The sequence below is a fragment of the Ursus americanus genome, chromosome 25 (assembly GCF_024610735.1).
Source record: "Ursus americanus isolate L20-20 chromosome 25, mUrsAme1.1.p, whole genome shotgun sequence".
Lineage (NCBI taxonomy): Eukaryota > Metazoa > Chordata > Mammalia > Carnivora > Ursidae > Ursus > Ursus americanus.
This window is the reverse complement of record NC_142151.1, coordinates 19,140,368-19,150,637: the sequence shown is the minus strand read 5'-3', so window position 1 is coordinate 19,150,637 and position 10,270 is coordinate 19,140,368.

The following is a 10,270-nucleotide window of genomic DNA, read 5'->3' as shown; positions in this document are numbered from 1 at the left end:
ATCTGTTCTTAACTCTTTTGGGTATATACCTAGGAATAGGATTACTGGGGCATGTTTCACTTGTTGAAGAAACAACGAATTGTTTTCACAGCGACAGCACCATTTTATGTTCCCGCCAACAACATGTGACGGTTCCAATTCCTCCCCAACCCTGTCTTTTCTGATCCTGGCTCTACCACCCACCAGTTGTTAAACCTTGGCAAGTCTTTAACTTCTCTGTACCTCAGTTTTCTCATCTGTAAAAGGATGAAAACCATGGCGTGTCCTGTGGCAGGTTGTTGCGAGGATTACACACGGTCAATATGCATACTTTTGTTCATAGATATAGGACAGTGTTTGGCATGAATTGGTTGAACCATGTGAAATTGCTGATGGACTGCTAATTGGTGTACAGAGAAGGTAATTTTATATGACTCAAGCTGATAACAAGCAGTATAGAGCAGTTTGGTTTAATTAGGTAAGGGCCAGGGAAACAGTTCATCTTTTGCCTAAGACTAACAGGGCCCTCATTAAAGGGTTTCAAATAGGACAGTGACATGATGATATCTAGCAAATAGACTGAAAGGTTGGTGGGGGAGAATTGAAAAAAAAGAAAGAAGGAAGTGAGAGGTAAGTCTGCATGCGGTCCGTTGGGAGGCTGGTGCAGGAATCCAGGTGAGATGTAATGGTGGCAGTGAGGGCGAAACTCAGGAGCTGTAACCAAGAGAGCTTTGGAAGGTAAAATGGACAGGGAGGGTATACTGACCAGTGGTGGGATGATACTGCTTCTGTTGGTTTTATCTCTGAAATACTGCTCAAACACTCTTGGTTCACTCCATCTCGGTTATCATGACTGCAGTCCAAAGTATGTCATCTCTCAAGTAGCCTGCCACAACGATATCCTAATCAACTTTCCATATCAATTATTATTTGCATTCCATTTTTTTTCTAATCCAATCTCCGTATTGCGAAGTGTTATTAAGAAAGTACTTCAGGGGAGCCTGGGTGGCTCAGTCGGTTGGGCATCCTACTTTTGGTGTTGGCTGATGTCCTGATCATGGGATGGTGGGATCTAACCCTGTTTGGGTTCCCTGCTCAGCATGGAACTCTCTAAAATAAATAAATAAATAAGTGATGCCTGGGTGGCTCAGTTGGTTAAGCATCTGCCTTTGGCTCCAGTCATGATCCCAGGGTCCTGGGATCGAGTCCCGCATCGGGCTCCTTGTTCAGTGAGGAGCCTGCTTCTCCCTCTCCCTCTGCCTCTGCCTGCCCCTCCCCCTGCTTGTGTGCACTTTCTCTCTCTCTCTCTGACAAAGAAATAAATAAAATCTTAAAATAGGGGTGCCTGGGTGGCTCATTTGGTTAAGTGTCTGCCTTCAGCTCAGCTCAAGATCTCAGTGTCCTGGATTCGAGCCCAGCATCATGCTTCTCCTTCTGCCTCGGCCTCTGCCCTTCCCCCTGCTCATGCTCACTCTCAAATAAATAAAAAATCTTTAAAAAAAAGTCTTAAAATAAATAGAAAAATAAATAAAATCTAAAAAAAGTACTTCAGCTATACAAAAAAGGAAAAAGAATAATGTATATTCATGTATGCGGCTCATATAGTAAAAAATAAAACTGCACATAGCTATGTCCCTCCTGTAACCCTCCCCAGTCATATTCTCCTCTCCTGGTAATCAAATGTTACAGATGGAGAGGTCACTACCACCCTGAGTTTGGTATTTATCATTTTCTCACATCTTCATGCTTTTACAACATTTACATGTATCCCTATGTGTTTGTGTATTTGTATATTTTCTTGAATATTTTTTTGCTTCACGTAGAAGAAATCACATTGTGTGTATTCCTTTGTCACTGTTCCCCACCCCCGCCCTACTTAAACTCGAATCTGTGTGACGTTTTCATGCTGAAACATGTTGTCCTGTGCATTGATTTTCGGTGCAGAGGAATCTTCATTGTACAAGTATGAAAAATGACAGTTATTCTATTCAAAAGGCAAATCTGATCATGTCAATCTCCTGCTTAAAATACCTCAGCAATTTTCCACTGCTCTGAGGCTGAAGACAACAATCCGGCCTGGCTTGATTTCAAGCTCTTTCTGGAGCCAATGCCTCATCTTAAGCCCCTTGTCTTCCCCTCCTATTAACTAACTCCACTCATTCTTCACATCTCAGCTCAAATTTACTTCCTTGAGAAAGTTAGCCCCACTCTCTCTACTACACCTGCCAGATCACTTCTCTTATGCTTTCCTAACACAGCAATCTTTCCTTGGGATGCCTGGGTGGCTCAGTCGATTGAGCGTCCGTCTCTTGATTTCGGCTTGGGTCACGATCTCAGGGTTGTGGAATCAAGCCCCGTGTCAGGCTCTGCTCAGTCCGGAGTCTGCTTGAGATTCTCTCTCTCTCTCCCTCTGCTCCTCCCCTGCTCACCTGCTGTGTACTCTCTCTCTCCCAAATGAATACATAAATCTTAAAAAAATAAAAAGAAAACCTTAAAAAACACAGCAATCTTACCTTTATAGCACCCGCCAGAACAAACAATCACATGATTTAATTAATGTTAGTCTCTCCCTCCCCAAACTGGAAGCTGGTGGAGGCCATATCTAGTTTTGCTCATAACTGCATCTCCAAGAGTTCCTCCAAGAGTACTTAGTCAGTGTTTAATAAAATTCGGCTGATTGAATGAGAAGAAAAATAGGTACTGAAAACCTTTTCCTGCCTAGTAGGTGTATTTTCCCATTTAATTCTACTAAATTAAAACTTATTAAATACTGTCAAAAGAAAAATTTCCACAGACCAATTTACCGATCTAGTAGGTTTTTACTCAGTGATTCATGAATTTGGGCAGCATCCAATCTAGCAGATAGAAAGGCGCTCTGAAGAGCCATAGAAGGTGAGAGATTTTATAGACCAAAGCTGAAAGGAAGAGGAAGTTACACTAGGCCCTTGCTGATTGGTTAAAGCAGGACTACTTTTGGGGAGCCTTTCTGGCTCAGTTGGTGAAGTAGATGACTTTCCATCTCAGAGTTGTGAGTTCAAGCCCCACTTTGGGTATAGAGATTACATAAAAATAAAACCTTTGGGAAAAAAAAAACCAAAACACAGCAGGACTACTTTCCTTACATGGAAAGGGGAAAAGGGAACTTTAGCACCGGGTTGACCTGGGTCGTCTTCTTCTGGGAGAGCTGAGTGTAGGAACTTATTAAGTTTTGCTTTGCTGCTATAGGGCTTAGCATGAGCAACTCCATCTTGGGTCTACTCTACATATTTTAATAACACATATTCCAGAATTTAATTTCAGACCATGATGGGGTAGCCGGGACTAGATACACCCTCCCTTTGTAAACAACTAGAAAACTGGACAAAGTAAATGAAACAACTCTTCTCAGACACTGGACAACAAACACTGCGGGACTGTGATCCCTGAGGCGAGGGAAACAAATGAGGCAAGTCCTATTTGTCCTGGGGATATTTTTCTGGCCAATGATGCGGGGAGGGAGATTCCAAGCAGAGATAGCACTGGATTCAAAAGAAGGAAAAAAGGAAAAAGGACTAAAGAACAGATAAGACAATAGTAAACAAACAGTAAGATGGTAGACTTAAACTCGACCATATTGATAGTTACATTAAATGCTGATAGTCAAAACAGTCCAATTAGGATGCAGAGATTGTCATGCTGAATATAAAAACAAGGTTGGGGCGCCTGGTTGGCTTAGTCGGTAGGGCATGGGACTCTTCATCTCTGGGGTTGTGGGTTCCAGCCCCACGCTGGGCATAGAGATTACTTAAAAATAAAATCTTAAAAAAAAAAAGGCAAGTTCCAATGATTGGGCCGTCTATTAAGAAATATACTTTATGTATGTATGTATGTATGTAAACCTAATGCCCAACGTGGGGTTTGAACTCACAACCCTGAAATCAAGAGTCAGTGGCTTTGGGGCGCCTGGGTGGCTCAGTCGGTTAAGTGTCTGACTCGATTTTGGCTCAGGTCATGATTTCAGGGTCATGGGATCAAGTTCCTTATTGGGATCTGCACTCAGCGTGGAGTCAGTTTGTCCCTCTCCCTCTGCTTGTCCCCTGGCTTGCCCTCTCTGTCAAATCAATCAATCAATCAATCAATCCTTAAAAAAAAAAAGTCTGCCGCTTCACCGACTAAGCCAGCCAGGGGCCCCAAGAAATGCACTTTAAATATGAAGACACATAAAGGTTAGTAAAAGGGTAGAAAAAAATACTAGGCAAACACTAATCATAAAAAGCTGAAATTGCTATATTAACGTCAGGCAAAGTGGACATCAAGACAAGGAATTTTATTAGTGACACTTTATACAATGACAAGAAGTGAATTCATTGAGGGGCGCCTGGCTGACTCAGTCAACAGAGCATGCAACGCTTGATCTTGGGGTTGTGATTTCAAGCCCCACATTGGGTGAGGCGCTTACTAAAAAAACAAATGAACTTAAAAAAAAGTGAATGCATTGAAAAGACATAACAATCCTAAATACGCTTGTGTTATAACATTTTTTTCTCCTTCTGGTCCTTGCTCCCTTCTGTCTCTAATTCTCATACTTATATCCTTATTGTTTCCAGAGTTTTACCTTCTTCACTTCCTTTTCCTTTCGGATTTCTTCTACCTCTATAAAACGAGGTAAACGGACCATAGTTCATATATCATTTCCGTAAAGTGTATATGTGTTGATTGTCCTTTCGGTTCATCCATAGGAATCTTATGAGAACCGATTACTGTCACTTAGAAAGCAATCACAGACCTCCTGTACGTTTTCCGGAACACTCTGGTCCAGATACTATTAAGGTCAAAGCCTAGTGCCTCTTCAGACCTGAGTATCTGGGGACAAGATAGATTTATACTATTATTTAAAAAAAAATAGGGTTGGTGTGATTTAAAAATATAACTCTGCACCTTGTCTATACAATGTCTTATGAGCTGTCCCATCGGCAATCAAACTCCTTGGAGTTTCAAGTCGCTTATGTTGCTGTTCCTGAGATTTCCTTGGAGAGGATACACTTACTGCATCGAATCCCACTGGACCAATTTACAAATAACTTTCTACTCTGCGTCCTCGGCCGTGACTTCTTTTTGGCACACTGGTCAGCTTTCCTTCAGAGTCAAGTTCTTCCCGTTGGAGCTGAGCCTGTTCCTGGGGAATTACCACCTGGCTTCACTGACTAGCTTTGGTCAGGCAATGCGCATGTGCTGGAGTCTGTCCTCTTAGAAGTCCAGTGAAACGGAGCAGACTGCAAGTAACGGTATTTTCCGAAATGACTTATTTATGGTTTTCTCTTTATACTTGGCTTTGAGTCAATCTCGAGGAAGTTTTATGGCAAAGATTTGGAGGTCACTTGGGGGCAGGAGGCCTCATCAAGTTGATTTTAACAGACTAGTTGATCTCCTGTTTCAGGTCCCAGGAGAACTCAAAAATGGAAGTTGATGTTCTGTTCTTTATTCTACAAGTAAGACATGATGGCTTGCCAAAAAAATTCACGGAATGTAGAATCCTTAAAGAAGATCCAGAATTAGCATTACCACACATATCGGGTTTTTCTGTGCGTGTATAATATCCATGTCTTTTTAGCAAAATGGGATCTTGTGAAACATATTACACTCTTTTTACTAAATACACAGTGAACAGGATTAACTGCGTGATAAGCGGCTGCATAGTATGGGTATTTTCTACTTTATTTAATCAATTCCCTAACAACAACAACAACAACAACAACAACAACAACAACAACAACAACAACTCATCTTTACAGGTGGACCCGTAGGTCGTGGGGTATTTTTTGCAACTTGGCCCATTCAACACTCACCTCAACTCGCTTTCCTGCCCTGCTCTATTCTAGACACTGGAATGGTAAACACTTGCTTTCCCAGACACCCTTCTGGGTCAGGCGGCCATATCATTTGGTTCGAGCCGGTGGAGAGGAGCCTGGCTCCCTCCCTGCACCCCCTGCCATGGGCTCCCTACTCTGACTGCTCCTGGCAGGAGATAAACTAGTTAAACCATTTACAAAACAAAGTACCAGTGCCTCCGGATACTCACCAGATTGTTTCTCGAAGCTATATTCCCAGAAGAAGCATTGCTGGGTCAAAGAGTACGTGTTTTTAATGCTTTTGAAAGGTTTTATTAACTGACATTCTCATCAGCCCTGTAGGAGGATACCAGCCCCTCCACCCCAACTGTGGACATTATCACTTTTTAAAAACAAGCACAGCTTCACTGAGGCATGACTGATACACAAAGAACTGGATGTATTTAATATGCACAGTTTGATGAGTTTGGACGTCTGAACACCAGTGAAACCATCATCAACCACAGTAGGAGACACCCAACACCAGCCAGACTGTCCTTGTGTCCTTTATGTTTTTGTGTGTGTGCGTGGTGGGAACACCCAACATGAGGTCTGCCCTCAACGATTTTCCCCCAGCTTTATTGAGATATAACTCACATAAAGCACTGTGTAAGTTTCTCTCTTAAATTTTGAAATGAATAATATCACATTGCATTATCACTTTTTGGGGCACAATTTCCAAACTACTGAGTAAAAAGGGATTTTTCATTGTTTTAATTTGTCTATCTTTGATTACCACCGATAACGAGCATCTGTCCATGTTTACTGTGTGCTTGTGTTTCTTTTATTAATTTCAAGTTACATCCGGGGCCTTGCTGGAAGCCTTTGCTGCCTCTTTCCTGCTCTTGAGCCATTTCAGGGGCTATGGCTAGGGGCCAATTTGTTTGAAATGCTAGCAACTCCATTAAGTCCCTGTCACTTTCCAGTAGGGTATTTCAGGCATGAGCTCCGTCTCAGGCCTGCTCTCTGGCAGCTTCCAGATGCCTCTACAACCCCAACACAAGGATCCAGGTGAGATATGCTACTTTTTTAAACTTTTAAAAGGATTTTTATTCATTTCACAGAGAGAGAGAGAGCATAAGCAGGGGCAGCAGAGGCAGGCAGAGGGAGAAGCAGACTCCCCGCTGAGCAAGGAGCCCAATTCCGGGCTCGGTCCCCGGACCCTGGGATCATGACCTGAGCCGAAGGCAGAAGCTAAACCGACTAAACCACCCAGGAGCCCCTTTATTAAAAATAAATAAATAAATAAATAAATAAAAATGTATACACATACACACACACACACACCAACACACATATTTGAGAGAGAGAATCTCAAGCAATCTCCCTGCTTAGTGTGGAGCCTGACCCAGGGCTGGATCTCACAACCTGAGATCAGGACCTGAGTCGAAATCAAGAGTTGGATCCTTAACCAACTGAGCCACCCAGGTGCCCTGAGATACAGTACTTCTTAAAAAAATAACCGTGCAGATCTTTGAGCATCTACTTAGGGCACATACTGAGAAAGTTTCTCGATATCTTCAGTTGCTACTTCAAATACAAAGGAATGAGCCATTCGTTCTCCTGTACGGTAGAAGTGAACAGCCTAATAGGCAGATAGTACTAACTACAGCCTAATAGCAATTTCTTATAAGTAATACAAATGTCTCCATATAAACTGTGCATTCTAAATAATTTGGATAATGACATGGATTTTTTCATGGGTGCTACTCCACTACGACATGGAACAACAGGTCTTTGTTTACCCATTTTTTTAAAAGGTTTTATTATTTTTTTATTTTTAAGATTTTATTTATTTAATTGCCAGAGAGTGAGAGAGCACAAGCAGGGGGAGCAGCAGAGAGAGAAGGAGAAGCAGACCCCCTGCTGAGCAGGGAGCCCGATGCGGGGCTCGATCCCAGAGCTCCGGGATCATGACCTGAGCAGAAGGCAGATGTTCAACCAACTGAGCCACCCGGGCGCCCCTGAAGATTTTGTTTTTAAGTGATCTCTACAATCAATGTAGGGCTCGAACCCACAACCCCGAGATCAAGAGTTGCATGCTCTACCAACTGAGCCAGCCAGGTGTCCCCAACATCCTTTTTAAATAAAAAATATTGCTTTCCATTTTTGTAACCGTCCTCAATATCTGGATTCACAGAAGACAGCCGGATTTTCTCATCTCCTTCTGCGTTCAATCAGTTGAAATATCAGAGGTCGCATAGCCTTTGGGAAACTCCACTGGTCACTACTGAGAGAATAAAGGTGAAAAAGGCAAAGAACATCCTAGTGTTACTATGAAAATAGTTTTGATTTCAAGGATCCCCTGGAAAGGTCTTAAAAGCCCCCAGGTGTTCCCAGCTACACCCAGCATGACTCTTGTGAGCCCCAGAGAGAAACTGGAGGGACAGGACAGTGCCGTCAGTACATTCACTCTCCTGGGTCTTCCCGTGCAGGGTTGTCTACACTGAGGCTGGCTTTGTCTCTGGAAAAAAAGCGGAAGGGCTTCTCTGAAGTACCTTTCTTCTTTGGATTCTAGCAACTTCTCCCCTCATCTCTCTGGGCCTTCGTGGGAAACGTCTGAGTTACTGCGTTATCTTCGTTCTTCTATACTCTGTGCACACGTTTGTGAATAACTTCTTAACGTATCCTCACACTCTAGCAGCACATTCAATGAAATGAAAATTCAACAAACAACACAGAACCTTATTATATGTCAGTGGTTTTCCAAGGGTGGTCCCTGCAGCACCAGCATTATCTGGAAACTTCTGAGAATCAGAATTCAAAATTTTGGACCACGCTCCAGAGTGACAAAATCAGAAATTCTAAGGGTGGGACCCAGAAATCTGTGTTTTAACAAGGGTTTCAGGTGATTTTAATGTAGGCTACATTGGGACCCAGTCTGAAAACACTGCTCAAATAACGTAATTCATAGTGCCCTAAATTTAGAAACTGTACTTAGATAAAGTTAGCCCTTAGTTAATAAAAGTTAATGGTAGCAAGCATTTACATGGTGCCAGGAAATGTTCTAAACACTTGACACATGTTAACTCATTTAGTCTTTACAACAACTGTAGTGTAATAATAACTATCAGGCCAACTTCTGATATGTGGAAAAAACGAGGCATAGAGAGCACGTAAGTACTTTGGCAAAGGGCGCATAGTAAGTGACAGAGCTAGGTTCCAATCCAGGCGGGCAATCCGTGCCGGGTCTGGGCTCCCGACTGCCACACAATGAGGCCCCAGAGCAGTAACAAGGGTCTGGAGGGATTCGGGTTTCCTAGCAACAGAGCTGATGGAAGGTCCCTTCAGCCACGCTGCCGGCCTAGGCTGATGGCTCACACGGTTTCCCAGCACTGGAGGAACAGAGATGAGCCCTTTCTAGGAAAGACAGAGAATGAGTCTTCTCTCAAGTAGACTCGATAGGCTTCTCTGAACGTAGCTGACAGGCTGTAAGGGACTTTCCAGGAAGTTGGTGAGGCACTGAGCTTGTGAGAGAGACACAGCGCTGGGGTTCTATCCTCTACTTAAATGTGTGGTCCCAGCCTTGAATTACATGAAATAGTTCTGCTGTAGTCCCCACGCCTCCGACCCAGTCTTTCATCTGATGTTTTAGGTTGACTTTTTATTGTTAATTATTTTAAAATAAAAAAATTATGGTAAATTAAAAAGTTAAATTTAAAAATTTAAAGTTTCTGCTTTTACAATACAAACACTTCAGAGATTTATTTTTAAGCTATGGACGAAGGATGTGATCCTTTCTTCTGGAAGAATTCTGGGAAAACTTTTCAAATCACTACTTTAGTATAACAAAAAATTTGTTTCTGCATTGAGTCAACTTATCCTTGTACATATATAGTTGTTCACAATTGTTCAATAGTGAGTTTCTCTGCCATGGGCTGAATCTACATAAAACCTTTATATGGTTAAAGTGACCGGGTATGTATAAATCATTACACTTACAAATATTTTAATGGCCAAATAGTCTAGGACAGTAGTCTTCAAATCAGTACACAGAAACATTTCATGGGTATGTAGGCAAGGATGACTTCAGTGGACTTGGTATCCAGAACTTTACTTTCCACGTGAACTCCTGCCTAAAACATACTGGCCCTCCGTCTCCTGAGATCAAGGCACTCCTTTCACATTAGCTCCTTTCTTCTTTGCTATGAAAAACTTACTTCTCTGAATCTCACTCTTGCACCCCAGGGTGTAAAATCCTCCAGGGTGGTGAAAAAGTGAATGACCACACAAGATCTCGTAGAAATGGATAGACTTAGAAATAATTAAAATCATTAAATTTTATGTATAATCATTTGTTGTGATCAAGTATGAAATAAAATGGAAATACAAGTTCAAGGAGGAAAAGGAATGATGTAAAATTTCCTATTAAAAAAAAAACAAACCCTTGTGGGGTGCCTGGGTGGCTCAGTTGGTTAAGTATC